General features: G+C 47.2%; 1 long non-coding RNA gene across 1 annotated transcript in view; it reads right to left on the reverse strand.

The window, feature by feature from the left end:
- Nucleotides 1-11,084, reverse strand: part of LOC125615593 — a 43,939-nt gene extending 32,855 nt beyond the window's left edge. The window contains exon 1 of the long non-coding RNA XR_007346239.1: nt 8,135-11,084. This is a non-coding gene — a long non-coding RNA (uncharacterized LOC125615593). The remainder of the gene's footprint in view (nt 1-8,134) is intronic.
- Between the last annotated feature and the right edge of the window lie 15,686 nt (nt 11,085-26,770).

A 26,770-nucleotide genomic window follows, 5' to 3' on the forward strand; every position in this document is an offset into this window, starting at 1 on the left:
GGCAGTGGAGGGAAGGCCTTGGAGGCTGCTCTCTGGCTGCTGTGTCCTCACTGCTCTTGTTGCTGAAGTGCCCAAGGCCAGCATGACTCAGGATCTGTTCCACTGGCAGAGCAAACCACTCAGTCCTTGCCCAAAGGACTTTGGTCTCAGTCCCCAGCTGACAGTTTCCTCTGCTCTCCCTGTTCCTGCAGGTGCAGGGCACTGGAAGTGGCTCCCCTACTGATCCCCAACTCCAGCAGCTGCCTTCCAGCCTCTGCTTCGGGAAGATTCTGCCCTTTCCCTGGTGATGATCCCAATGAGCTCACCAAGTCCACCCCTCAGCTTCTGTCCTCATCTCCCACACTCTTGGTCCCTTTTCTGTGACTATAATAAAATACCTGAGATGGGTAATTTATAAAGAGTGGAGGTTTATAGGATTCATGGTTCTGGAGGCTGGGAAGTCCAACAGCACGGCACCACCAGCATCCGCCCAGCTTCCGGTAAAGGCCTGCGTGCTTCATCGTAGCACGGCAGAAGGCATCACGTGGAGACAAAGCAAGCTGCCAGCTCAGGACGCCTTCCTGTCTTATTCAGCAACAATGCCACCACAGGGCCCCACCCTCAGGCACATGTCTAGTTCTAATTACCCTCCGAGGGCCTCACCTCCAAACATCATCCGCCTGCAGATTTGGGGATTAAATTTCCAGTGCATGAACTTTGGGGGGACACATTCAAACCAAAGCAAATTCAGTGTAGCAGCAACATGACACCCTGGCACATGCTCTCTTTCATCTCATGTCCCCTTATCTCCTCTGCAGGGTTTCCCACCTCAGCCAGGGACACCATGTGGTCACCTCTCCTTATCTGACGGGCAGCCCTTCAGGGTCCATTCCCCTCAGCTTTCCTGGGAGGGGGTCACCACCTTCCATTTGCTCACCTCACGCAGACCCCCCTATTCCCTTTCTCTCTCCTCAGCCCTTCCTCCCCAAACTGAAAGAGGTTTTAGTTGCCAACAGTACAGGAAATTTCCTTGGGTCAGATTCATGGTCTAAAGCGAGAACGCTGTGCTCAGACTTCCAAGGGCTGCTCTTCAGATGCGGGTGGGAGCTTTTTGGAATTTGAAGCATGCTGTTCTTTCTCAGCAAAGCCTGGAGCTGAAGACTCTCACTTTGCACAAAGCAATCCTGACAAGAGACCCAAAGTGAGGTCTCTGCCTGAATGGATGCGTTCTGTGCCAGGAAACCTGAGGTCAAGGTACACAAAGACACTGATATGTACAGAACATAACGCCTGTTGCACTAGTAGCTATGAAACAAATTTTCTGGTACACACCCAGAATAAGCCAACTTGTTAAGGGCATTCGATTGACCTAGTTAGCATTATTTTCCTCATTAGATATGCACCTGGGGAGATCCATCCAATGCAGGAGCCTTTCTCCGGTCCTAAGCAGAAGCCTTGGTATCTGAGAGGTAAGACCACAGCCATCAACAGCAATTGTAAAGTGCTGCTTTCTCATGCACCTAGGACTAAGGCATATAAACATGCACAGAAGAAACCCCGCAGAAAACCTTCAGCACAAAAGGATCAGATTGGCTGCTTCCATTAAAACAGAAAGCCTGAATTAAAGGCAATCCCCCTGGAGGTTCAGACAGAAACCGAGAGCCAGGCTACTTGGCTTCATATGCCAACTTCCCTTGTTCCTACCTCTGTAATTCCACCGTATTGCTAAATGGTTCTCTGTCTCCTCATCTGCAAAATGAAATGTGCAATTGCTAATCTCTCCCAGTTTTCTTGCTTTTAAAAGAGGGCCTGTGGCCTGGTGGTGTGGTAAGGCTTACAGGATTAGTCCATGTGAGGTGCTTTGTCAATGTTAGCTGTTACTGTTACTACCAGGCTGTGGGGAAAGTGACTATAGTGAATATTAATAGTTAAGGTTTATTGAGTGCTTAGTATATGCCAGGTAATGTTATAAGTTCCTGACATGTTAACACGTGCTAAAAGTTATTTATAAGAATTTCTATCCATTCCTCTATCTGTATTACCACCCCCACCTTCCGCTAGTAAAATTCTGGCTTGGTTCATTTGGCATTTCCCCATATTTGCAGCTCACGGGCCTTAATCCACAGATTGGGGGGAAATACAGTAAGCCTGAGAGGCAATGAGATTTGTGATTGCAATAAAGAGAATTCTGGCAAGGAAAAATAAAAGCTCCAAGACAGCTTGTCAGGTAAGCATGACAAGTTTTGCAGCAGGTAAGACTAAAGAGCAGAGCGCCCTGGGGCACGCCTGTAATCCCAGTGACTGGGGAGGCTAGAACAGGAGGATCACAAGTTTGAGGCCAGCCTGGGCAATTTAGCAAGACCCTCACAACTTAGCAAGACCCTGTCTCCCAAATAAAAATGGCTGAGATGTGGCTCAGTGGTACAGTGCCCTGGGTTCCATCTCCAGCACAAAAAGAAAAAAACAAAGAAGGAATGGAACAGAGTGTTTTTCGCTAGGTGAGGTGTTATTCAACTCTCATCCCAGCTACTCAGGAAGCTTAGGCAGGAAGATTGCAAGTTCAAGGCCAGACAGTATCAGAAAAAAAGAAAAAAAAGAGAGAGAGAGAGAGAGAGCAAGAGAGAGAAAAATTTCAAAGACAGCTACTCTCTTTTGAAACTGAGGGGTGGACAAGTTAAAGGCAAAGAGACATTTTGTTTTGGATTGTGCTGAGCATCAAGCCCAGGATCTCACACATTCTAAGTAACACTCTACCATTGACCCACACCTCCCAGCCTCAGAATAGAAATATTTTAAAGTTTAACTATCTGGTACAAATATACTACCTCCATGGAATTTTCTTAAGAAACCATAGTAAGTACTTGAATTTCACGAAAACTTCTTTGCAAACATTCTTTGAATGTAACTCCAAACTAAGAGCCATATGGGGGCCTGGCTTTATGCAGGTTACACATGCACTCTCTCATCTTATCTCCACGGCAATCCCAGGAGATGGGTGCTATTATTATCCTTCTTTGAAGAGAAAACTGAAACTTACAGAGGTAACTTGCCCATCTAGTCACACAGAAAGTGCCGGAGCTAATTGCACATTTAAGTAGTTTGATCTCTGAACCTGCACACTGACCACTGGGTCCCATCAATCACCCCTTTGCGCCTGCCTCCTGGTAGTTCTTGCCTCTGGATTATCCTCTAAGATTGTTGCCTCAGGAAACAAACCAATGCCAAGTTTTCTCCCCAATAAACACAAATGTTTCCTTTCAATAGAAACAAAAGTCATATTGTGTATATTTGTGTGTGCCTGTCTTTTAATTTAATTAAACATTTGCATTGTTTAAAATTCAAAAGGTAGGAATAGTCTATTGCAAAGTCCCCACCTAACCTTGTCCCTCCAGCCATCTGGTTCTCCTTCCCAGAGGCAAACAATGTTATCAGCTCCTATTGTATAAGTTTCAGATAAAAGGTTTACAAGCAAATGCACTTTTTTCTTCTCTCTTTCTTTTTTAAAGGTCAGCACAACATACTCCATGTAGTGCACTTTGATTGTTCCCCCTTATCAAGTATCTGGAAAGCCACTCCTTATTGATGTGTAAGAAAAATCCTCCATTAAGGATGCACCAAGATTTTTAAAATTAGCTCCCTGTCAGAAAATGAGAATATTTCTAAGTGTGTGCAATTGTAAAGGATGTGACAGTGAATAACACTGTACTTAATGTCTATCCATAGCATAAATTCTTGAAACAGAATTTCTGGGTCAACGGCCAAGGGCATGTGTATTTTTAAATAGATGCTCCCAAATGGCCCTTCACAGATTATTTTTAACAAAACATACTCCTACTCACTGTGTTCAAGGTTGCTTATTTTCCCACACCCTCTTCAACACAGAAGGTATTAAACTTTTTGGTCTTTGCCCACCTGATGGATGAAGATGGAAAACCCACTTCTTCTCTTTCCTCGAGATCCACATGTTTATACTCCAGCCCTAACCCACAAACCCCTTTGGGCATTCACTAAGACAGTACAGGTATCAAACACACATATGGCTCAGTCCTAGCCCCCCCTTTGTCCTAGAAAGCAATAACTTTTCCCCATGATTGTATATGGCTTAAGATTCCTTCAGATAGCTGGGACCCGAGTAACTCCAGACCTCTTAATTGTGGAACATTGTAGTAATTATTGGAGTTTTAGAAGAATAAATAAATAGGCTTTCTGTCCTAATTATTTTCTCACCCCCTTACCCCATCCAGCTTCAAGTTGGGATCAAATTAGAGAATCAAAGTCAGACAGATGGAGGTCAAAATATCTGCTTTATTTCTGAGTAAAGCCGATTGAAAGCCAAAGCTGAGACCTGGAAACAGATGGGTTTCCTAATATCTGCCACCACCATCAAGAAAAAGCCATCATTGAACCCACACTCCAGCCAGGGCAGGCTGGCAGGTGGATGCTCCTCTGACGCAAGGTCCACTTTTGATAGGGCCTGGAAGGACAGAGGGTTTCTTGGGGTCTGCCTTGCCTGGAGGAATCTATGGGAAGGCCTGGCCACATGGTCCACCAGCCAGGGAGCCCCTGGAGAGCCGTGGCGAATGAGGGGGATGATGCAGAAAGACCAGGAGCACCCCTCCCCTGTAACCCACCCTCCAGAGGCAAGGAAGCCATCGCTTCTGTAAGCCAGTGTAAGGGGAGGAGGATCAGAGGGCTCTACTGATAGTCTAACCTTTGGGGACAAAATTATAAAGAAAATGAGATCATTGTGCAGGGCACCAAATTTTTTCATTCATGCAACAAATACTGATTGAGGATTTCCTTTGTGTCATGCTCTGTGCTAGGATTGGGCTCTACAAAGATGAATCCAACCCAGATCTTGCCTCCTATAGAATCAACGTGGCAGAAGAGAGCTCGCCGTGAACCTGAACCATTCTCACACCAACTCTAATTGAAACACAAAAAGGGAAGGAAGAAGGCCTTGCAAAGAAGGGCCCTTAAGCTGTGTAGGAAGGGCAAGTTAGGTAGCCAGTCTCCTTGTACCTAATGATATTTTGCAGACAGAGCTTGTGGGCTGGGCCAGAGGGGAAGACAGGATCCGAAAAACAGCAGTTACAAAAGCAGAGAATGGAGGCAGGATCCAGGTGGTGCCCAGGGCATGGAAAATATTTCCGTGTGGATGGAGACCTGAGCAGAAGGGGAGAAAGGGGCATAAGGGATGGAAGGTAGGGCTGGGGAGGGCGGCACTTCCCGCCAGATTGAGAAGCCTGATCCCCAGGCAAGGGGGAGGCTTTCATGCTGTTTAAGCAAAATTGACATGACCTGATTTTGTTGCAGAGAGATCATTCTGGCAGCAAATGAGGAGGATAGGTTGGAGAGAGAGAGAGAGAGAGAGAGCACTCGGAGGGCCTAACAGTTAAGAGTTAACACACTGGTCCAGGAGAAAGAGGTTCAGGGGTAAATTGTCAGGAAAGTCTTGGGAAGTAAAGAGACTGGACAGACATTGCATGGGTGGAATGGTAAATAAGCGGTGACTGAGCATCATGGGAGGTGAGCGAGGAGTTGAGGTGCTCTGTTTGAATAGTGAGGTTATAAACAAGACTAGAAACAAAAGAGGAGCAGATGTGGGGAGAGAAGATGAATTGAATGTGGGCATATTGTGTCAAAGTTGCCTGAAAGGTGCCTAATAGGATGTTTCAGTTACAGTAACAAAATACCTGAGATAATCAGCTTAAAAAGAGGAAAGGCTGATTTCAGCTCACAGTTCTAGAGCTTTGAGCCCTTGATCTGCTGGCCCCATTGCTTTGAAGCTGTGGCAAGATGGCACATCACAGCAGGAACATGTGGTAAAGCAAAGCTGCTCACCTCAGGGCAGGGAAGAGAAGAAAGAGAGAAATCAAGAGAACAACATCCCATGATCCCCTTCAATGGCACTCCCCCAGTGACCTAAAATCCCACCAGGTCCCACCTCTCAGAGGCTCTGCACTTTCCAGTAGGGCCAAGCTGAGGACCAAGCCTTTAGCACAAGGGGCTTTGGGGCCATTGCAGATTCAACCTTGGGCAGATGTGTCTAGTGGGTGCTTGGAAGAAAGAGTTGGAGCTCAGAGAGAAGTCCAGGATGCAGACAGACTTGGCTGCGACTGGGATAGGACCAAAGGGGAAGCTGTGGGAAACTGTCAACGCCGTCTGCTGAGAACATGATGAGACATCGGGAGCCAGGAGTCAAACAGGGAGTATCTGGAGCAAAGATGAGGTCAATAGGGACCTTCAGTGGGGTCAGGGGCAGAGGAGTCAAGGAAGCAGAAGAATCCTTCAACTAACCGCAGAAGGAGTAAAATCCCCACCCCACCTCCCCATGTGCTCAAGGCCACACGGGATCTTTCCAAGGTTTGGGCACTTTTCTCCTCCATGCTCGTTCTGAACCCTCCACCCTCCCAAGAGACAAAAATGGGGACACTCAGGGGAGCCCAGCCTCCACCCTCCGACCTCCCTGGAAGAAGATTCTCCTCCTCGGTCACAGAAAGAAGGAGAAGAAAGCAGGGTGTGTCTTCAGGACCTCCTTCCTACACAATCTGGCCAAAACTCTGCACTGATGAGCATCAGAGGGAGCCTACCCTCCTGGCTGACGCCTTCTCTCAGGTTGGACCTGCTCTAACAGCAACTCTGCAAGGAGCGCCAGGCCGGGCCCTCTGCTCCCATCTGCCCGCCATCTTCCACAGTCACCTTCTTTAGTCCTCAGACTTGACACCACTCATCCACAGAGCGTGAACGACCTCCTTCCTTTCCACAGAACTTCTACTGACTTCTTCAAACCACGCCAAAGTCTTGTCCAGTCTGTGGGTCTCCCCTTCACCTTCTGAGGGTGAACCCAACTCATGACCCGCATTCTACTGTCTTGGACTAGGGACTTGGTCTGTGTTAATCCTTTCTATTTGTTCATTTGCCTATTTGTTTTACAAAAATCGTGTCACTTACAGTATTTATTTTGAAGAAAAAGCAAATTTTTTCTACATATCCAAAACTCTGCCTCTAAATATTTAATTTATTCAACTGAGCCATATTTATTGAGCAATTACTTGTCACAGGGCAAACACCATCCTACATGACAGAGGTTTTAAGTAAATGTAAGTAAACAAAGCACCCATCCCCTGGCCCAAGAAACGAGCATGGGCTCCTCCAGGGGATGGAGGGGTTACTTATGTCCCAACCCCTCCCGCCGCCCCATTCAATAGGTCCCGCTAAAGCAGCTGCCCCTCTACCCACCTTCCTAAGCAGAGAGGAATGAACAAAATCTGAAATATTCGTGTTGACTCCAGGAGTATCATTTAGGATGCTGTGTTTTAAAAGAAAAGCTTTGTTTACCCTGCAAACGTGGTGAACGGTCCTAAAACCTGATGCACTTTCTATGATAAGGTGCCCAGCACTAGCTCACCAAGTGACCGAAGACACCGAGCACTAGCCCACCAAGTGACCGTACCCGGAAGGCAGGGTTCTCTGCCTTGGGACAGGAAGCAGAGTGGCCATGAGGGCAGAGCAAGCTGACCTACCAGGAAAAGCCTGAAAATACAGAGGAGGTCGGGCTGCAGCTGAGGGGGCTGAGGCCAGCTGCAGACCTCAGAGGACACAGGCCATCAAGAGATGAGCAGCCTGAACTGGGGCAGGGGAGGAAGGGAAGGGCCCTACAATCCAGTCCTCGGCCTCACCGTCTGTTTTACTACGATGATGATAAAGTCTTGAGGTTTATGTTTATTGCAAAAAGTAAAATGGATTAATAATAATTAGAAAATACCTAAACCATATGTTCTTCATAAAAAATTGGGGCACGGAGGAAGGGGATAGCTTCATAACACATGGTCAGATCCTCCAAAAAATTTGATTATCTCTTTTCAGGCTTTTAGCCAGTCCATTTTTAATAAGTTTTATCTTCATAAAAATGTCATATGTTGAATATAAAAGTTCACAGCTTGCTCTTTTAGAGGCTAGCATTATGGTATAAACATTGTTCTAGTAATCATCCTTTTTAACTTCTCCCCTCTCTCCCCCGTTCCTCCCCCACCCTCTCCATATGAAACCCTGGGTCCCCACCATGTCCCCCACTTCTCTGTCGCCTCCCACCCCATCATTCTCTGCTGTGACAGCAGAAGCTTGAAAGACCAGAAAAGTGTTAGCCACTTACCAAATGCCTGAGGCTACGAAATGCTTAGGATCCAAGACCCGACTAAGGGACAGACATCTTCATTTCCGTATGCAGGACTTACAAGTCCAAGGGAGATCCCCATTTGAAGGTCCGTGGGTTCCCATCTCTTCATGTCCAGAAGACCTGGGAGGCACACCCTGTGAGTCAGAAAAGGATTAGATGTGGGTTGTATTTGTAATAAGTGATGCCCCCCAGGACTACCAGCGGCCAGGGGAGGACAATGTATCCCACCACCAGTTCAAGGTATTGTCTCACTTCATGTGCCTCAAGGAAGCTATGGGCTGCTTCTTAGAAAGGGTGAGGGACAGTTGTCCCTACACAGAATATGCCCAGAACACTACACGTGAAACGTCCACTCCTCTTCCTTAATATCAACGCTGAGAGTCCTACCTTGTCTGCACGATGGAATCACCTGGGCAACTTCCAAAGATGCCCGTGCCTGTGTCCCTGCCCAGAGAGCAGGACTGTACCCATTTGGGTAGCAGATTGGTGTAGAAGCTGGAAAAAGATGCCCAGGTGGTACCAATGTGTGTCAGGCATGTGTGGGAACCTCTGCTTTCACGCCAGGTTCTCAGAAATGACTCCTGCCATTGCCTGAGACATCCCAGCCCCACAACTCTAATGTGGTATGCTCTGGAAAAGCTCTCTAGAAGGTATCCAAACTAAAGGAATATGAACTTGGATCAGTGCCCGCAGAGTTCATGAACCGTGGGATCGTGACTTCAGACTGCTTCTGCTCAGAGACCTCAGCTCTTTACTGGATAACTGAAGTGGCTGAAGCAATGACCACACCAGATAAGTGAAGTTTTATGGTGTCTCCATACACGGGATGGGTTATGTTTTCACATACATACACAGGTTCATGGGAACTTAGCCTACAAGGGACGCAGTTGAACTACAGTGTCTTCCCTTTTTCCTCTCTAACTCATTCAAACTGAGAGTTGAAGCAACTTGAGAGATGAGCATCTCCTCAGTTTGCCATCCTGTGACGTCTTAGAGCAAGTTCACACACAGCCTGTTCTCAGTCAAAGCCAAGTTCTCGGCCACCTCCATTACTGCTGACTCTCCCAGAGCTGGCTAACGGGCCGGGGAACAGCCACGGCTCCTAAGTGACAAGACACTTTTTGTCAAAGTGGTGCCTGGGGTCCTTCTCATGGATATCAAGTAAGATCGCTTCCCAATTAAAATGTTCCACATGAGGCCCGTGACCTGTTCCCCAGGGAGGGTGCTGACTGTTAGAGAGCCGAAGTTCAGCTCACGGCTTCCCACTCAACTGCCTTTTAAATGGAAAAACAATTACTTTCATCATTCCAAGCAGGACGTTTCCCAGAGCCAGAACAGCTTCTCTGAGCATCCTTGAGAGACTTGGACCGGGGAGAAAACTGGTCCTCAGAGCTCCCAGCTGATGCAAGCTGAGCACATTCCCCAGGAGATGCACTCCTCCCTTCTTAGGGCAAGAAAATAAATGAAATGTTTGGGAAAACAGCCCTGAATATCGCCCTACTGGACTCCAGAGACAAGAGACAGATCCAGCCAATGATGGTTCTGCTCACCTTGGAGTCCAGACCAAAGACCCCAGAACACACGGATCACGGCTGGAGAAGAAGCCTGTTCCCGTGGCTTCACTTCTGTGTGTACACGGGGCAAGTCGGGGCATCCTTCCCTTGCCGGGTCTTCTTGTTGTTTCGTTTTCCAACCATCTTTAAAGTCTTTCTTTTATCATACGAGGGGCACATTTGAACTACAGTGTCTTCCCTCTTTCCATCTAACTTTCATTCAAATTGAGAGTTGAAGCAACTTGAGGGCAGGAGCCATCCGTCTCTTCAGCTTGCCATCTTTGCTTGTCTTTTCTTGTTTTCCAACCATCTTTAAAGTCTTTCTTTTATCATATCAGAATCCTTCATAGAGACCCTCTGATGAAATACTTAGTTAACGGAGCACAGAATCCAATCTCAGTTGTATTTCACCCTGGTGTGCTATAGGGGACCCCCAAACACTCGTTATAAAGAAATTATTTGAAGCAAATATTAAATCATGGGGGTTCACTGTGCTCTTAAATAAAACCTGTCACTTGACACCTTGGAGGAGATAGTTCAGGTGGTAGAGGGGCAGGGGATGCTTAAAAAATGAACTCAGTAACAGTTAACACAAGACTCCAGGAGAGTCACAGGTGTGCTGCTGTCGGGACACGAACTGCACCTGTGGCCACCTCCTGAGGGCAGAGCATTAACCTTTTCCTAGAAAGAAGGACTCCTCCGGCCAGTCTTCTTCTTGCCTTCTCTGTTTTCGATGCCCTTCCTAACTCACGTCAGGGACCACTTTATCCTATGGATGTCTTTGGCTTCCATGATGCTTTTATCTCTAGATCTTCCTCCTAATTCTCTGTTTCTTTGTTGTCCTGCTCATGGGCACACATTCCTAAGTCCTGGACTCCCTGGGCTCCTTCTTGGCCCTTTTCTTGGGTGCTCTCCCAGAGTGACCTCCTACACTCCCTGGACTTCAGTGGTTGTCTGTAAAGTCCTGACCTTCATTCCGCTGTCTCCTGGACATGGATTAGCCACTGTGGAGACTCTTAGGGCTTAATATGTACGAAACAGGATGTGTCGGTCTGGTTCCTAAATCTTGCTGCCAGTCCTTACCTTGCAGCTGGTCATCTACCCATCCATTGGTATTCACCTTTAGAATTCACCCTCAAGACTTTCTGCTCACCCCCTGTACCCAGTTCATCAGCATTTGTCTCAGGAATTGAGTTTGGCTGCTAGGCAGAGAGGGAGAGAAATCACAGTGAGTTCAACAAGAAAAGATTCGGGGGTTTTTTTTTGTTTTTTTTTCCCCCTAACATAGTGTGAAGCGCACAGGTAGCTGTCCAAGGTTGGGGTGTCTTGCTTCTCTGGATGCTTTTCACAAGGCTTCCTTCCATCCTTAAGAGTACATCCTGGTGACAAGACGGCTGCTCCCAATTTCCAGGCTGAACAAGAAAGAGAGAAAATGCAATTAAGGCCCCTCCAGCTGAGTGAGTCCCCGCTAACAGTCGTCATTCCAAGCCAGGCCCTTCCAGGGAGTCTCAGAAACTTAGATTTCCAGGTGGTTTTTCACTCTTCCCCATAACATGTAAGGACTGTTCACAAAGAGAACAGTAAGGCAAGGTAGAAATCTATGCCATCCATTCTACTTCCTTATTATCTATCGGATTCAACCTCCTCATACACTTGACTCAGACCCACCTCCTTTCCTCTATGGATTGATTAATCGCCTCCACGTTCGACCCCTGCCTCCCACCTCTGCCCCTCGTCGCCATTACACTGCCACAAATTTTCTGACCAATCCCTGCCTAAAGTCTTTCAGGGGTTCCCCTTTTAGCCTTCAAGGAAAAGCCTAGGCTGCTTTACATGGCTTAAAACCCTTCGAGATCTTGCTCAAAATCACTTAGAAACCTTACTACCTCTCCTTTCTCCTCTCAAACTCCATTCACACTGTGTTAGTTTCTCGACACTATTACTAAAATTCCTGACATAAACAATTTAAAGGGGCTGGGGTTGTGGCTCAGAGGTAGAGCGCTCGCCTAGCACGCGTCAGGCACCGGGTTCGATCCTCAGCACCACATAAAAATAAAATAAAGGTATTGTGTCCACCTATAACTAAAAAATAAATGTCAAAAAAAATTTAAAGGAGGAAAAATTTATTTGGGTTCACAGTCTCAGAGGTTCTAGCCCGTGGCCCGCAGGCCGCATTGCTTTGTGCCTAAGGCCAAGCAGGACCTCAGGATGGAGGGGCATGGCGGAGGAAAGCTGTTCAGCCAGGAAGATGAGAAAGGGAGAGAGAGGAGGAATCCAGGGACATGATACAGTCCCCAAGGACACGACCCCACTGGCCTACTTCCTCCAACCCTTCCCAACCCGCCCACTGTTTTTACACCTCCCAGTAGTCCATTCTAATTATTAATCCATCAAATGGATTCATCAACTGATGAGGTCAGACTTCTCCTGATTCAGCCATTTCCTGAAATCCCTCCCTACCTCTGAACACGGCTGCACTGGGAAGCAAGCCTCAACCCAAGAGCCTTTGGGGAACCTTCCAGATCCAAGCCACAACCCACTCCAACCACTTCCTCCATCGCAGAACAGCTCAGCCCTCTCCTGCCGGCCCATCCTTACAAGTACTGCCTCTCTGCCGGCAACGCACACGTTTTTCTGTGTAATCAACAATTAATGATTGGAGGAAGTGCCCCCACAGCAAGGCCACCTGTTCACATACTGAAAGACAGTCAGCCAAATATGTTCCTTGTTACCCCGGAATAAATATCACCCTTAAAACACAACATGCCTGCCCCCCTCGGCCTGGAGATAATCTAAGAGACATATCATGAGAGATTAGAACATGCCACCCCAAAATATGCAGGAGGCAATTTAAAAGAAGATGCAGGAAAGCTCTTGGCCCTCCGTTTGCCTGATACTGAAAAGTATCCTCCACCCCTTTCTCCCAGGAAGAACAGAGGCTGACCTTGAAACTCACTTTGGATGTGGTACCAGAGGAATTTACATAAACAAGACCTGATCTGCCACCTATTTGCCTTCCCCCCAATTTACTGCCCCTAGAGACCCCGAGTCCTTTTTCTTTGTCTCCTCACTTCTCCAAACATGTACTGGTTTTTGTTGAAAAGCCTATATAAGATAGAGTTCCAAGTCACCTCTTTGAGAACTACTCATTCTCTGGGTGTCTGCCATGTCTGTGTGAAATACACATGTTAATAAATGTCTGCTTTCCCTTGATAAGCTGTGCTTTTGCTGTAGGAACCCGTTCCAACTAAGAATGCATGTGAGCTAAACAAAAACTTATTTTTCTTCTCCTACTCCATCAAGGAAGAAAGATGTGGGGAACTCGCCCAGCACCTTCTGTATAATTGGTCACAAGAGTGCAGACTTCCACGTCTACTGGGAGAAAGGGGGAAATGCTCCCCTCACTTGAGGAACCTACCTGGTCAGCTGAGACACCCCCACGTAGAGGAAAGCAGACCAAAGAAAAAGTGGAACACAGTGAATTCCAAGGTGAATAATAATGGAACAGGAGCTGCCCCCTAGATGCAGAGAATCTGCAGAATGTATTCACCAGCCTAGATCCAATCCCGAGATGTGACTTGTGGGGTGAGAACACAGACAAGAAAAAGCAAGAGCTCACTGAAACTGCGTGGGATAACGCTTTTCCTAGTTCCTGAAAACTGAGCTGCTTCCCTGAAAATATAAGGGGTACAAGAACTACCGCTGGGGAGTCAAGAGTGAAGGTAACACAAGGTGATGTGTTTACAAAGCCCAGAGCCCAGATCCTCCAGCTATTTGGAGACCCCTGTGGAAAACGGGACCCTGAGTCTATTTTGCCATCTGTCACCCTGGCTCCTTCCCGGGAGCCTTCCGTGGACCTGGTTCATGCCACTTCAGTGCGGTCCCTTTGCTGTACATAAGTGCTCCTGGCAGGGGGCTGGCCTGTCACCCCACCTGGTGCTAGCACTTGGCCGCCTTTTTCAGCACATGCGTCACCGGGAATGAGACCAGTAAGTGAGTCAAGTATCCTGGAGAGAGAAATATAATGATCACCAGGGCTGTCCAATGAAAGAAACTGCTAGGAACGCACATCAGCTGCCTGTCGATCTATGTTACTGGAGCTCTGCAGGGAAATTCTTTTTGGAGATGTTGGCAGGGAAGGAAAAAAAAAAAAAAAACTTTGGGGCTCTTCATTTTTCTAGTGACACTTCCCCTTGACTGGTTACCGCTTCTCCACGCCTTACACTTAAAAGGAAAAAAAAAAAATCCCATATTTTAGACACAAATGATGAATGAAAATAGCAGAAAGGTTAGGAAATTTCCAGAATTCTCCTCCATTGCAACCCCAAGCAATTTTTTTTTTTTTTTGGTGACAGGAATTGAATAAATTGCACAGGGAAAATGAAATCAGGGCTTGAAGAAAAGGGAGGCTGAGTGAAGATAATCGCCAACAGCATTGACCTTCCCTGACCTTGACACAAAATTAGAATACTTGAGTATAATCTGGGAAAAGGGTCACCTTCAAGAAGAACCCAGAGCTCAATGGCAAGTGGGTGCAGCCTCAGAATTACCCATCCTCTGTGCCATTATCAATGTCCAAGAGTAGCTTGAGGTTGGCCAGCTCCAACTGGCCCAATGGACTGGCCATGTTACTGGCTCCCCTCCCTTCTTTCCTTCTGGTCCCCTCTGGTTCTCAAAGTTCATTGATAAAGAACATGGTTGGGAAGTCCAGCGCCTTTGGAGAGTGGGCTAATGTACTGTGCGGGAAGTGATTTCTTTTCTCACTCCTCTCTAGATTCGTGGCTGAGGCCCCCACAACAAAAGGTAGATTAAAAAGAAAAAAGCATGACATTTCACTTAATGTAGGTTGTATGTGGACGGGAGCCTTCGTAAGGAAATGAAGACACAAAGAGACAGATTGAACCAGTGTGTTTTTTATGTGGTTTGGATGAAGACATGAATCGTCATGGAGGAATGTGGCTAAAGAAAGTGGGTGCTATCTGATGGTAATAAACTGGGGACAACTTAGCAAAACCTGTCCAGATTCCTCACCATGTCCCTGGGCTTCAGAAATAAGGTGGTTCCTTTCTTCCAGGTAGCTGTAGGGCATTTCTCCAAGGAGGGTCGTGAGCCCTGCTTCAGGGGAAGGTCAGAGAATCCTCCTGAGGATTTAGGACTGGCTTTGAGGAGGAGGGCAGGAGAAGGTGAGAACAACCTTCCTACTTCTGCTATTTTCCCAAATGCCAAGGTGCCATAGTTTGTGGTGGTGTGTCCTGAACCACAATAGAATGTAGCCCACACTGGCTCATATGCTATTGCGTTAGTAACAACTCTACCTCCACAACCATGAAGGTTAATCTCCAATCCACTATGATTTTCTTGGAGGCTCTCTACTTAGGAGTAAGGACTTAGATCCATCCATCTTTATTAATCTTTGAATTTTAATCATCAACAAAACTGCGATAAAGAAAACTTAAGAGTAAGCACCACCACAGTGAGTGGCGGAGTTAATGACATGTGCATTTAGCAACAATTTTGGAACAATTACCAGATGTAAATCAATAAAATGCAATAAACCTTGAATGTTCCTCTCTCTTCTGCAAGCTATTCCCTGCTGCTTAGAGAAGAAGGTTTAAGTAAAGTTTTCCAGATATGGCACCTATCTGAGAAAAAAAAAACACACACAAAAGCAGAGAAAAACAGGCTGCACAGAGGTGTTTCTTACTTTCAAGTTTCACTTTTGTCTCTCATACACTTTCAACTCAGGAAAAGCAAAGGAGACAAAGGCTACATCCCAGGGCCCTGCTGTCCTGAAGATGAGTCATCTCAATTCCCAGTTCAGAGGTGGCAAGCCAGGGGGGAGGGGGTGGGGAAGAATAGCCACCGTGGGTTCTTAGAATAGATTCTTGAAACAAGAGACAGGTTAAAGAAAGGAAAACAAAGAACTTCATTAACATGTACACTTCACATGTGCATGGAAGGCACCCAGGGAATGAGCAGTCTCATTGAAGGTGGCCTGGAATTCCAATTTATAATAGAACCTTCCACAAAGACTCCTTAGTTGAAGGGAGCAAAGGACACCTTTTGCTTCTAGGCAAAGAGAGGGATGGCAGAGAGCTTTCCTGCATCTGCTGCTTCTTAATTTCCCGCAGCTCGACAGACCCCCTGTGTTTGGCGGCACCCTATTCCAGTCTCCCATAGCAGGGATTGGGATGAGAGGAAGTGAGCCAGAGAATCATGCCCCTCCTCTTTCCCTTCTCAGGGGCAGACAATTGACTGTTCTCCTGGTAAGATGATAATCAACTTAACGGAAGTAGTAACCTGAGGTTTTAGTTATTGTTTTAAAGCCAAGAGCACATGGGTGGTGGGAAAATGAGGAACTCTGCTAGCCACACATTGTCCTTGATTCTCTTCTGAGTTTGTAGGTAGGTAAGTCCACCTCCACCAGGAAGCGAGGCCTTGGCCTTGGCCTCGTGTCTCCGCCATTCTGAGATTTTTACATATCAATTTATTTTCTAGTTTGAGCTGCACAAACGTCCCCAGGGAGCCACTTATTGATACTTCATTCACCACAGAGAATGCAGACAAGGTTGCTGTGTCTGATGCAACTTCTTTTAGGGCTGAACCAAGCGCTGATGCAAAACTCCGGGGAGTCTCACGGCTGAAACCACCAAGGAGGGCCCTGGGAGGCAGGAGCTTCCTGGTGGCCCCCAGCCTTCCATCTGAGCTTCGAAATCCCTGGGCGTTTCTTCACCTGCTACTTATGACACTTCAACGGGAAAACCAAAGCAGGAAAGGAAGCCGCAGGCCTGAGCACACTGAGGGAACAAGCCCGTCTTTCAAGGGGTCACTTCTGAGGCCTGTGATTGCACCCCATCTTCTTTCCAGCTAATCTGAGGCCCTTTCATTCAAGCTCTTTGGAAATTGCTAGAGCCCACGTGCTTGCTTGCACAATCCAAAGAGAAGCGTTCAGTGCATTGATATCCATCCCTCTGACATGACTGTGGGAAGTGACGTAGAAACTTCTGAGATGACTGGGCTCCAGTTACCAGGCTACCAGTGTTTTCCACAAGAGTCCTTCCCCCCACACGGCCCCAGGCATTCTGATGAAAAACCTGAGACTCAGAGAAACATGGCCACCGTATAAGAAGGTCATTGGGTCCTCAATGTCCTCTGCCTTCCCGGTGAGAAAGAGCAGCAGAAACCATTCATACGGAGTATTGTTTTTACTCAGCTGTGTCTTGGGAGGCCTTCTTGAAACTTACGCGCACTCTGCACGGAAAGTTCCAGACGTGGGGTTTGTTTTCAAAAGAAACCAGATCGACAGGCTCGGCCGTGAAGTGCTGGACCACAAAGTACATCACCTCCCAGGAAAGCCCCTTAAACTCGGGCAGAATTCTTCTTTATTCACCTGTGGTCTTTTACCAGAACTTGACACCGTCCAACGGCCAATGGCCCCACAGGAATGGCTCTTGGACCAGTTCTTGGTCTACTCCCGACAAACACCCATGTGGGCAGGAAAGAGAAAACAAACTATTTGCAAGGCCAGGTGAAGGATGGGAGTTTTTCCACATATTGATCAGATATCCTACCTCTTCCTTTTCTTTTTCCTTTTAAAAGGAAACCCTAAGTTTTATCTACAGTATCCTGTCACCTAAGGAGCCATAAAGATTTAAGGGGAAAGAAATCCAGTTCAGATTGATTTTTTTTAAATCATTTTCTAAATGCAAGTGATAATGACCAGAGACTTAAAAAAAAAAAACAAAAAGGAAATTCACTTCTAAACGATCTCATCTCTCACCTTGAGCACACATCACTCAATCCCCTCGGGACCACACATCTGGTAACATCCCCACATCCCTTCATCCCTCCATCGATCACCACGGCCAGCCATTAACAAGAAATGGGTGAGCCAGGATGTCGTGCTTCAATTTTTAAGTCATAATGGTTTGTGGTGAAAGGGAAATGGAGGCCCAGCTAGGAAAAGAATAGCCCTAGTAAGTGGCAATTAGAAAAAGGACCAAAAAAAAAGAAAAAAAAAAAAAAGGTGTGTGGGGGGGAGGGGGGCTTCTCTGGCTGACCTTTCCCTTGCTGGGCTGGGGAGAGGGCTCCCAGGGGCCTTTTCTCTCCCCCTCCCTGTGGGTGCCCTCCCATAACAGGTACCCATCCCCCAGGGTAAGGTCATTCTAGAAAGGTCCCAATCCTATGTAGATATTGTGCCTTTCAAAAACACAGGTAGGAAAAAAAAACCCACCGTAGTCATCGTTTGACATGCTGGGTAATTTTTTGACACAAATCAAGGCTTCAGAAACTTTGGAGGGGATCAATGGAATAACAGGGCAAGGGCCACAGGACAGTGTGAGTCATCTCCACTTTCCGCTACACACACACACACACACTCACACACAGTATAAAAGCGCCATGAACTGCAGGTTTTCGCTGGGTGGTTTCTCCCTCGATTCAGCCTCGGATGTCTATGACTTTTCCCTTCCTCCTTTTTATTTCTCCCTACGCATCACATTTGTCTGAAATTTTCATTGGTCTATAAATAATGTCATTGTGTTGTGCTGGACGTTGGGCTTGCGGATGCCAGCATCCTGCCACAGCCTTAGGCTGAGATAATGCACAGCTCTCCTAGCTGCATCCCCATGGCAAACTGAGGCCAACTGCTGAAAATTTTCATAACCCCAGGTCTGGGGGTAGGGAGGACCAAGTTGCTAGAATTTTCTCAAAAACTTTAGGGTTTTCTCTAGCAGATTTCCCTTGAACTTGTTTCTTGTGACCTCTGTGGGAGTAGAAAGCTGTGGTACTTCTCCTCACCCATCAGACATTCCTGGAACAAGAGAAGGTCACAAGAGAAAAACACACCCAATTTATTTGACCAAAGTTTCATGCGACACGGGAACCTTCAAAAAGAGGATCCAAAGACCCAGGGAGAATTGCGTGTCTCGGGCTCAGGTTGGCTGAGGCTGGGGAAACGGGGTGGAAATGTGACTGAACACAGGGCACCATGGTAATGGACTCAGAAAGGCCTGTCGGTCCAGATTCTTGGTGACCTCTCTGTGCAGCCTCGGCTCCCCCAGGACACAGGGCCGGAGCCTTAGGGCGTGAGTCTCATGATGGACTCCCAGGCCAGAGAATGTCTTCATGGGCAGCTTCCCGGCAGGAAGGCAAGGGGAGGTCCGAGGCCTCCAGTCCCTTCAGTTCAAAGTACTTTGGGGTAGCTCTCCATCCCCACTCCTCTCCGACTAAAAGAATGTTCTGAACAAATCAGAAAAGTCAGGAGGCAAAGTCAGTCTGTAACACACACACACACACACACAAAGGAGGAATGAAATTTTTTTTTTTCAGAATTAAATTGACTGTTGTTGATCCCTGATGCCCAACTGGTGGGAAATTCAGTCTCCATCATGCTTGGGCCTGGTCCCCACCCACGAGGCATTGTGAGTGCTATGTGATACCAGGACGTGGAGAGGCCACCATCATGGTCCCACTCCTTTTCTTCCTAGCAGAATCTGGACATTCTCCCCTGAAAAGACCCAGAGATGCCTTGGTCACTGAGTCTACAGGCCGGTCCAGGGCACCCTGCTCCCTGCTCTTAAGCGAACCCGTCATGACCCTCAGCAGGCACTTGGCACAAAAGGACCTATCGAGGACAAAAAAAAAAAAAAAACTGTCCCTCTACTCTCTTAGGGTCTGAGTTTGGGGATGTCCAAATTAAACTGGTCAAAGACCGATTAGTCCAGAGGATGGGGGGACAGGTTTAATGGTGTGTGTATGCCCTGAAATTTACCAGGAATTCTGCCTGCGTCTCAAGGAGATGGTAGAAGTGGGGCTTACCTGTCGTCCTCACAGGGAATGGGAGGAGAGCACTTCTGGAGAAAAAGGAACTTCTTAGAAGGCGCAAAAGGCACTTATGAAAAAGCCACGGACGCTTTGGGAAGATACACAGTAGGAGATTGAAGAGTCCTTGAGAGTATCTGCTTGGGTGTGTCACAGATTTCTATTCTCCAAGAAGAGATTTAAATTGCTTCGGGGAGGGAATTCACGGCAACTCGGATCTGTGGGGAAGCTCTGCTGTTAGACAGATGAGAGATTTCAGGGGTTCACATGCCTTCAGTTCAAAGTAACTTCTTAATGCCACTGTGATTCTAGACCCCCATCAGAGCCTGGCGCCTTCTGAGCTTGCAGACCCCAAAGCCAGCCACTCCTCTCAGTTGCATGAGATCTCTCATTCCCCATCCACCATCCCCAAGCCAATTCAACTTCTATACTGCAGACCTTTTCCTTCATGTCTGTCCTCCCCTGGACCACTAGTTTAATTAATCTACCTTTAACACAGAGCATCAGGTGGGCTAGTCTTCTGGGTACCAACAATGGTACTTTGGCCTTACAGCAGAAAGGCTTGGTTTCTCAGGATGGGAGAGATAAAAATACAGAACAGATAACAAAAAAATAAAAATCCACTCGAAAATATCATTGAAATGATGTAAAGAATCAGATCGCTGGTAAAATTATTTCAAATTCATGACACTCTGCCAAAAACACCTTATTTCCAAGTGCTATATCCCCTGAACAAGTTGAAAACCACTAATATTGCATGTGTGAAGTGCCTTGTGTCCTGTCAGACATATGGTAGGTGTGGAAGAAACGTTTGTTGATTCTAAATAAAAACCATCTGATTCAATGAGAGGGAAGGAAAAAAAGAGAGTGAAATGTGTCTTAGGAAGAGGGCTTCTTAGCCAAGAAAAGACCTGATTATGGGCCCCTTAGTGTTGAAGTCAGAAGACTCTCAGGAGGATAGAATTGCCAGATGAAATACAGGCTGTCCAGTTAAATTTTAATTTTAGAAAACCAATAACATTTTTTAGTAGAAGTATGTACATGCCATACACTATTTGGGATATAGTTATACTAAAAGAAATTTTCCATGATTTTTTCTGATTAAATTTAACTGGAATCCTATATTTTTGTTTGCTAAATCCGTCAACCCCAATGACAAGGCCCATCAGCTTAAGGAATTGATGATGTGGATCCTGAGCCTGCCAGAGGGTGCCACGTTTGAAACTGTGCCCTAAATCAGAGACAAGAGTGAGTCGGTCCAATGCTGCAACAAATCACACCAACAGTCCTTCTGGTTCCCAGCCCCGGGTGGCTCTCAGCACTTCTAGAGTGGGAGCCCCCAAGCCCCAAGCAGCAGGACTTCCCCCAGAGGATGGGGGAGTCCTTGGCTGGGAGTATTCGGTTTCCCTCACAAGTTCCTCTTTATCTTGCATTCCAAGTCCAGCCCTGGGCCCCCGCTCTCCTTACCCCACCCTCTCTCTAAGAGACCCATTTCCAGGCTCAGTCATCACCTCCAAGCAGATCTTCTCGCCAGGGCTTCAGGCTGAGCCCCACTTCGGAGTTCCCTGGAGTTTCTCATCCTTTTCCTAAACTCAAACATCCAAAACCAAACCTCCCTCCAGACCTGCTCCCACCCTCGGGCTCTGGTACCCCACTTCTCCACTGGCCCAAACCCTGGTGCACCCTCAACGTGACATTCTCACATAACAAACTCTCCCATAACCAATCAGTTTCTAGGTCTCAACTTTTACCCCCGCCCCCCCTGCAAATGATCCCTTGCTCCTCACTGTCCTCAACACCGCCATATTTACCCTGGGCTGCTCACACTCAAGTTACAGCACCCCCCGTCCAGCCACAGGGTCTTCCTCTCCAGGTGGGTCTCATTGTTCTCATCCTCCTGCTGACAGCTTTTGCTTGGCTTCCAGCCTCTCGCAGAGTTAAATCTAGACTTCTTCTCCTGCCTTTCACGGCCCTCAGTGAAACCCTACTCTGCCTAGAAGTTTCTGTTCCTGCTTTTCCCAACACATACCTGCGCCAATAGCCAGGACTCGGAAACCCAGGATTCTTGCTCCCACCTCCACCTCCTTCTTCCCATGGGGAACGTGCTTGCCTCCAGCTGTCCATCCCAGGGAACAAAAGGGCAGCCTCCCTTTCCACTATAGAGACTTCCTTGCCTAATCCAGCTCACCGGGATCCCCTTAGCTCACCTAAGTGCTGGGAGGATAAAATGACGGAACTTTCTCTGGCTCCCCTCTCTCTGAGGAGTAGCCTCAGTATTTTCTCGGGGTGGGAGAGGCTGTCAAGAGGAAGGTTTCCCGTCCTTCCTGGCAAATCCCCTTTAAACCTCAGCGGCCACTATCTCCCGGCATCTGAGTTCCCACCGGAAGCATATTCTTAGAAGGAGTTGCGGGGACTTCATTCTTCCCTTCAAAATGAAAAGGATGGGAGAAATCTAAATTGCATGCATGAGGGTAAAGGCGTTCCTAAGTGTTCCTTTAATGCATAGGAAGCACTGTTGGCTCTCCCTGAGGAGAATTTTTTTTTTTAAGTTATTGTTGTAGATCTTTTTCACTGGTCCAAGCTAAGAGCCAACCCTTAAGGAAGTCTCAGTGCCTTGCTTTCTTATATCAGACTGTGGTGCTGTCATGCTGCCTAATCAATGCCTGATCGATCCCCTGACTGCTCAGAGCTTTCCTCTCTGACCAGTGTTTTCCCTCCAGGCCATGAACACAAGGCTCTAGGGCAGGACCGCGCTCTCCAGCAAACCCACTCCAGATTCAGCCCCACAAGCCCATGGGAGACAAAGGCACGAATGGCCAGAATCCAATCTTCCTTTTTGAAATATGAACCAGCTTCTCCATTAGAATTCTAATCCCTTCAAATTTTAAGGTATCCAGGTAGACCAAATAAAGATGGCTTCTAAATGTCCACCTACTGACATGGGCGGGTGCTGACGGGCTGGGAAGAACTGGGATAATTCATAGGGTCCCATGGAATCAGGTGCTATTTGGCAGTGGGTAAGGTACAAACCATATACTGTCATGCAGCACTCGATGATGGGGACACATGTGAGAATCGTGTTGTTAATTTGATTTGGTTGTTGTGTGGCTCAGAGACTGTCTTTACCCAAACAAGACACAGGAGGCTGCCACCAGCATAACACAGCATATTATTTTATAGGAAACTTTTTTTATATAAGTAGAAGGAGTACACTCTAAAATAACATTAAAAGTTATAGCATGGCAGGCCTGGGTGCGGTGGCATGCGCCTGTAATCCCCAGCAACTCCAGAGGCTGAGGCAGGAGGATCACAAGTTCAAAGCCAGCCTCAGCACCTTAATGAGACCCTGTCATCAAGACCCTGTCTGTAAATATAACATAAAAAAGGGCTGGCGGTGTGGCCCAGTGGTTAAGTGCCCCTGGGTTTAATCCCCCCAAAAGTTATAGTATATACATATATATGTGTGTATCATATATATATATATATATATATATATATATATATATATATATACATATATATACATACATATATATATAAACTAGCAACATAGTGTTATCATAATCAAATATTATATTCTGTACATAATAGCATTGCTTTACTCCTGTAGGACTGGCAGTGTGGTAGGTTTCTTGACAGCAGCATCACATAACACAGGAGCAGTGCATTGGGCCAAGATGTTACGGTGGTTATTATGTCACTAAGCAATAGGAATTTTTCAGCTCCATCAGACTCTTCTGGGACCACTGCCACACCCGTGGTCTGTCCAAACGTGGCTGCACAGCCCGTGACTACATATAAAAATATTTAAGAGGCCAATAAGATGCGAAGTCATTTTAGTGATATCCTGGGACCTTGCTCTAACTGGCAGAAGGAATTCTGCGCAAGGTAGATGCAGACTAGACCCCGTTCAAGGCTGGTCATTTATTGAAGTAATTCTGGGTACAGATTGGAGGGGAGCAGAGACCAGAAGCAGCGAAGCCAATTAGGAAACTATGGCAACAGTCCAGGCAAGGTTAGGAGGGCCTGAAATAAAAATAATGAGAGCAGGAAGAAGAGGACACACTTGGAGGCCGATGGCTGAGCGTGTGTGATGAGCCAACCCTTGGCCAGCACAGTATCATCTGTCTGAGGAGGTGATGCATGGCAGGAAGGAAGCGAGAGGGACCTGCAGTTACCCAATGGGGGCCACAGCAGCAAGGAGGTGTTCATTGTTTGATGGGGGTGTTAGACCTGGACCTGGCCCCGTGGATTTATATCCATATTCTGCAAAAAGAGGAGCTACAGGCAAAGTCAAAAGAGCTGTTTTCTCAAGACTGCATGAGACACAGGAGCCCGGTCCCAGTGCTCAAGTGAGGAAATGTGACCCAGGAGAGGAGTTGGCACGGCCCAGGGGAGGCACTGAGGATTGCGGCACCAGCTGGCTGGGCAGCATCGGCAGTCCGGCCGCTGGCAAAAGCCCTAGGGTCATCCCAGGGAACAAAAGGCAAGGTCCAGGAATGATGTGGTTGCAAAGCACAGCACAAGGGCCCTGGCCAAAGATCTCCAGGGAGGAAGCCTCCAGGGACTCTGGGAAATAACTGGCTGAGGTTCTGCATCATGAAGGAGGTGCCAGGCTGGCAAAATTTGAGCTCTGACAGGGCATTTGACCTCAGCCAGTGCCCAGTCTGGACACAAGCTGCAAATAGACACACACACACACATACACACACACACACACACACACATACACACACACACACACACACATACCTATTGCATTTCCTCACAATCTGCATTTACACAGCCACCTACTGCCCTGTTCCCTGAACTCTGCAAGCACCGATGAGCAGGTGGCTCATCTTTTGCCTTCTCAGCACAGAGCACATGGCACCTAGAAGGGGTCTGGTCGATTTGGCCCATAAACAGATGAAATTCCAAGAGGAATCTCATCACCCAGTCCCCTGACTCTGAAATAGCATTGTTACGAAACTCCGGTATCAGAAATAAAAAATCAATAATATGCCCCTATGGAAACTATGAATCCTGAAGTAACAGTGGGGCCCAGGAAGTGCCTGATCTCGTCAGGTAATGATGGCAAATTGCCTGTGTTTCTCCACTCTTTATAATACCAAGAGGCTTTTGAGCTTAATAAAATAGGGGCTCAGCCAGGAACTAGCTGGCAAATTCAGACACATAATTTATTTTTTTTTCCCTTTCTGCGAGCCTGGGACATGTTAATGAACTCTTAAAGATGAAAAGTTTAAGCCACAGACACACCTATCCACAAGCTCACCCCAGCTTTAACCTTGGCCAGGAAGGAAGACCAGAGATTCATTTAAAATGAGAGCCTCAGCAGCACTGGAGGAGGAGCTGTGATCCCCAGTACTGTTCCAGAAAGGTCACCTGTAAGCAAACAGAGCCCCCAGCTTAGATCTGCTGCCCAAACTCCACAAAAGCAGTGTTTAATGGGACCCAGATGAAGAGGCCACCCAGAGAGGCCATTCCCTCCCCTAGGTCAGCCAACTGCCCTGAATTAGGAGCCCTACAATCACACGCACAACTCAAAAGCCATAGTGTGATCCAGAACCTTCCAGCCGACAGAGTGCAGAACAATTTTAGCCTCCCTGTCACTGGGCACACAGGCCTCTCCCTGGTGGGTTTGCTCAGCAGGGTCACAACACAGGGTGATCCCGTTAAGTTCCGCCCGCTGCACCCCATCCTCTGTGATTTACGGTCATGCTGAAGCAGAGGCTTCGCCAGTTAAACCAAATTTAAACCCAATCTTGGTGAGGACCCCAGGAGCAATCAGCTCTGGGGGCTGGAAGCGGGGAAAAGGAGTGAATTGAAGAGATTCATGCAATTATAACCTAAAATCCAAGTTCTCTTACTCCCTCTTCTTTTTCTTCCAGAGCCATAGATTTGCTTTTAATAGCTCTAACCAAGGTCCACACTTTAGAGCACTGTACCTCCTGGGCCTCCTACAACAGATGCACAGGAACAGGACAACCCCGGACCCAGGTAGGGCAGCCTTGCCAACACAGCTGCCCTGGGCTGCCAGGATCAGAGGGATCTCTTCCTAGGCACTGGAGAGAATAGTTTCTAAAGCAAGAAAAGCGAGTAGTATCCATTATACTGTTTAAAGAATGTTAAAACGAGTGTTTGGCATTCCAACGCACTTTTCTCGTCTTTAGGTAGTTGAGGGGAAAACTCTGTATTTCCAGATAATGAACTGTGTGGTTTTTGACTTTGAAAGAACCCAGTGATATTTGTTCCCAGGATCTATGTAGTACAGCAAATGGCCAATCTGCCCGTCACAACCACACCAAAAGATTCAGGAGTCAGTAGTAGCCGACTGAGACTATGTATGTATGTGAAGGGCAATTCCAGGTCTGAATGAGTGGCTTAATGTGACTGATGTGGCTTAAAAGCAATTAATTCCCCCACCCACTGAATACCCTTGGCCTCCGCCGAACCCACAGGTTCCCTATTCACAAACTTAACGACCACAGATAGAAAATACTTGGGAAAAAAAGATTGCATCTGTCCAGAACACGTAGAGACTTTTGTTCTCATGGTTACCCCCTAACAACACGGCACAACAGCTGTTGACATGGCATCCACATTGCATGAGTCACCTAGAGTCGATTTGAAGTGCACAGGAGGGTGTGTGTGGGTAATGGCCAACACTAGGCCATTTTATATAAGGGAGTTGAGCATCGTGGATGGGGATGGGGAGCAGGGTCTCGGAACCAACCTCCCCACAGATACTGAGGAAAGACTATTCATACTTTTGAACACGAATCAGAATGTGCATTGGAGCAACGGCTGGGGAATGATTTTGAGCTGTCTCATCAAGAGTATCTCAACCTGTGATATTAGCTACATATTAGATAACGGACAGGCCCTGCCCAGTAGGGAGCCGAGCTCTGTCATCTCTTTTAATCCCCAGGACAACCTGACATAAGTATTCTTCTTCTTTTCTTTTCCTCCCCTGTGGTCCTGGGGGTTGAACCCAGGACCTCATGCGCGCTAGGGAAGTGCTCCGTCACTGAGCTGCATTCCCCGATTCCTCTTCATTTTATTGTGAGACAGGGTCTCAGTAAGTTACTATGGCTGGCCTCAAACTTATGATCCTCCCGCCTCAGCCTCCCAGGTCGCTGAGACGGTGGGTGTGTGCTCCTGTCCAGCTCTGACACAGGTATTCCCACCTTATTACAAATGTGTTAGTCAGATTTTGGTCCCTGTAACAAAAGAG

This window comes from Marmota marmota, unplaced genomic scaffold (genome assembly GCF_001458135.2).
Source record: "Marmota marmota marmota unplaced genomic scaffold, marMar, whole genome shotgun sequence".
Taxonomy (NCBI): Eukaryota; Metazoa; Chordata; class Mammalia; order Rodentia; family Sciuridae; genus Marmota; species Marmota marmota.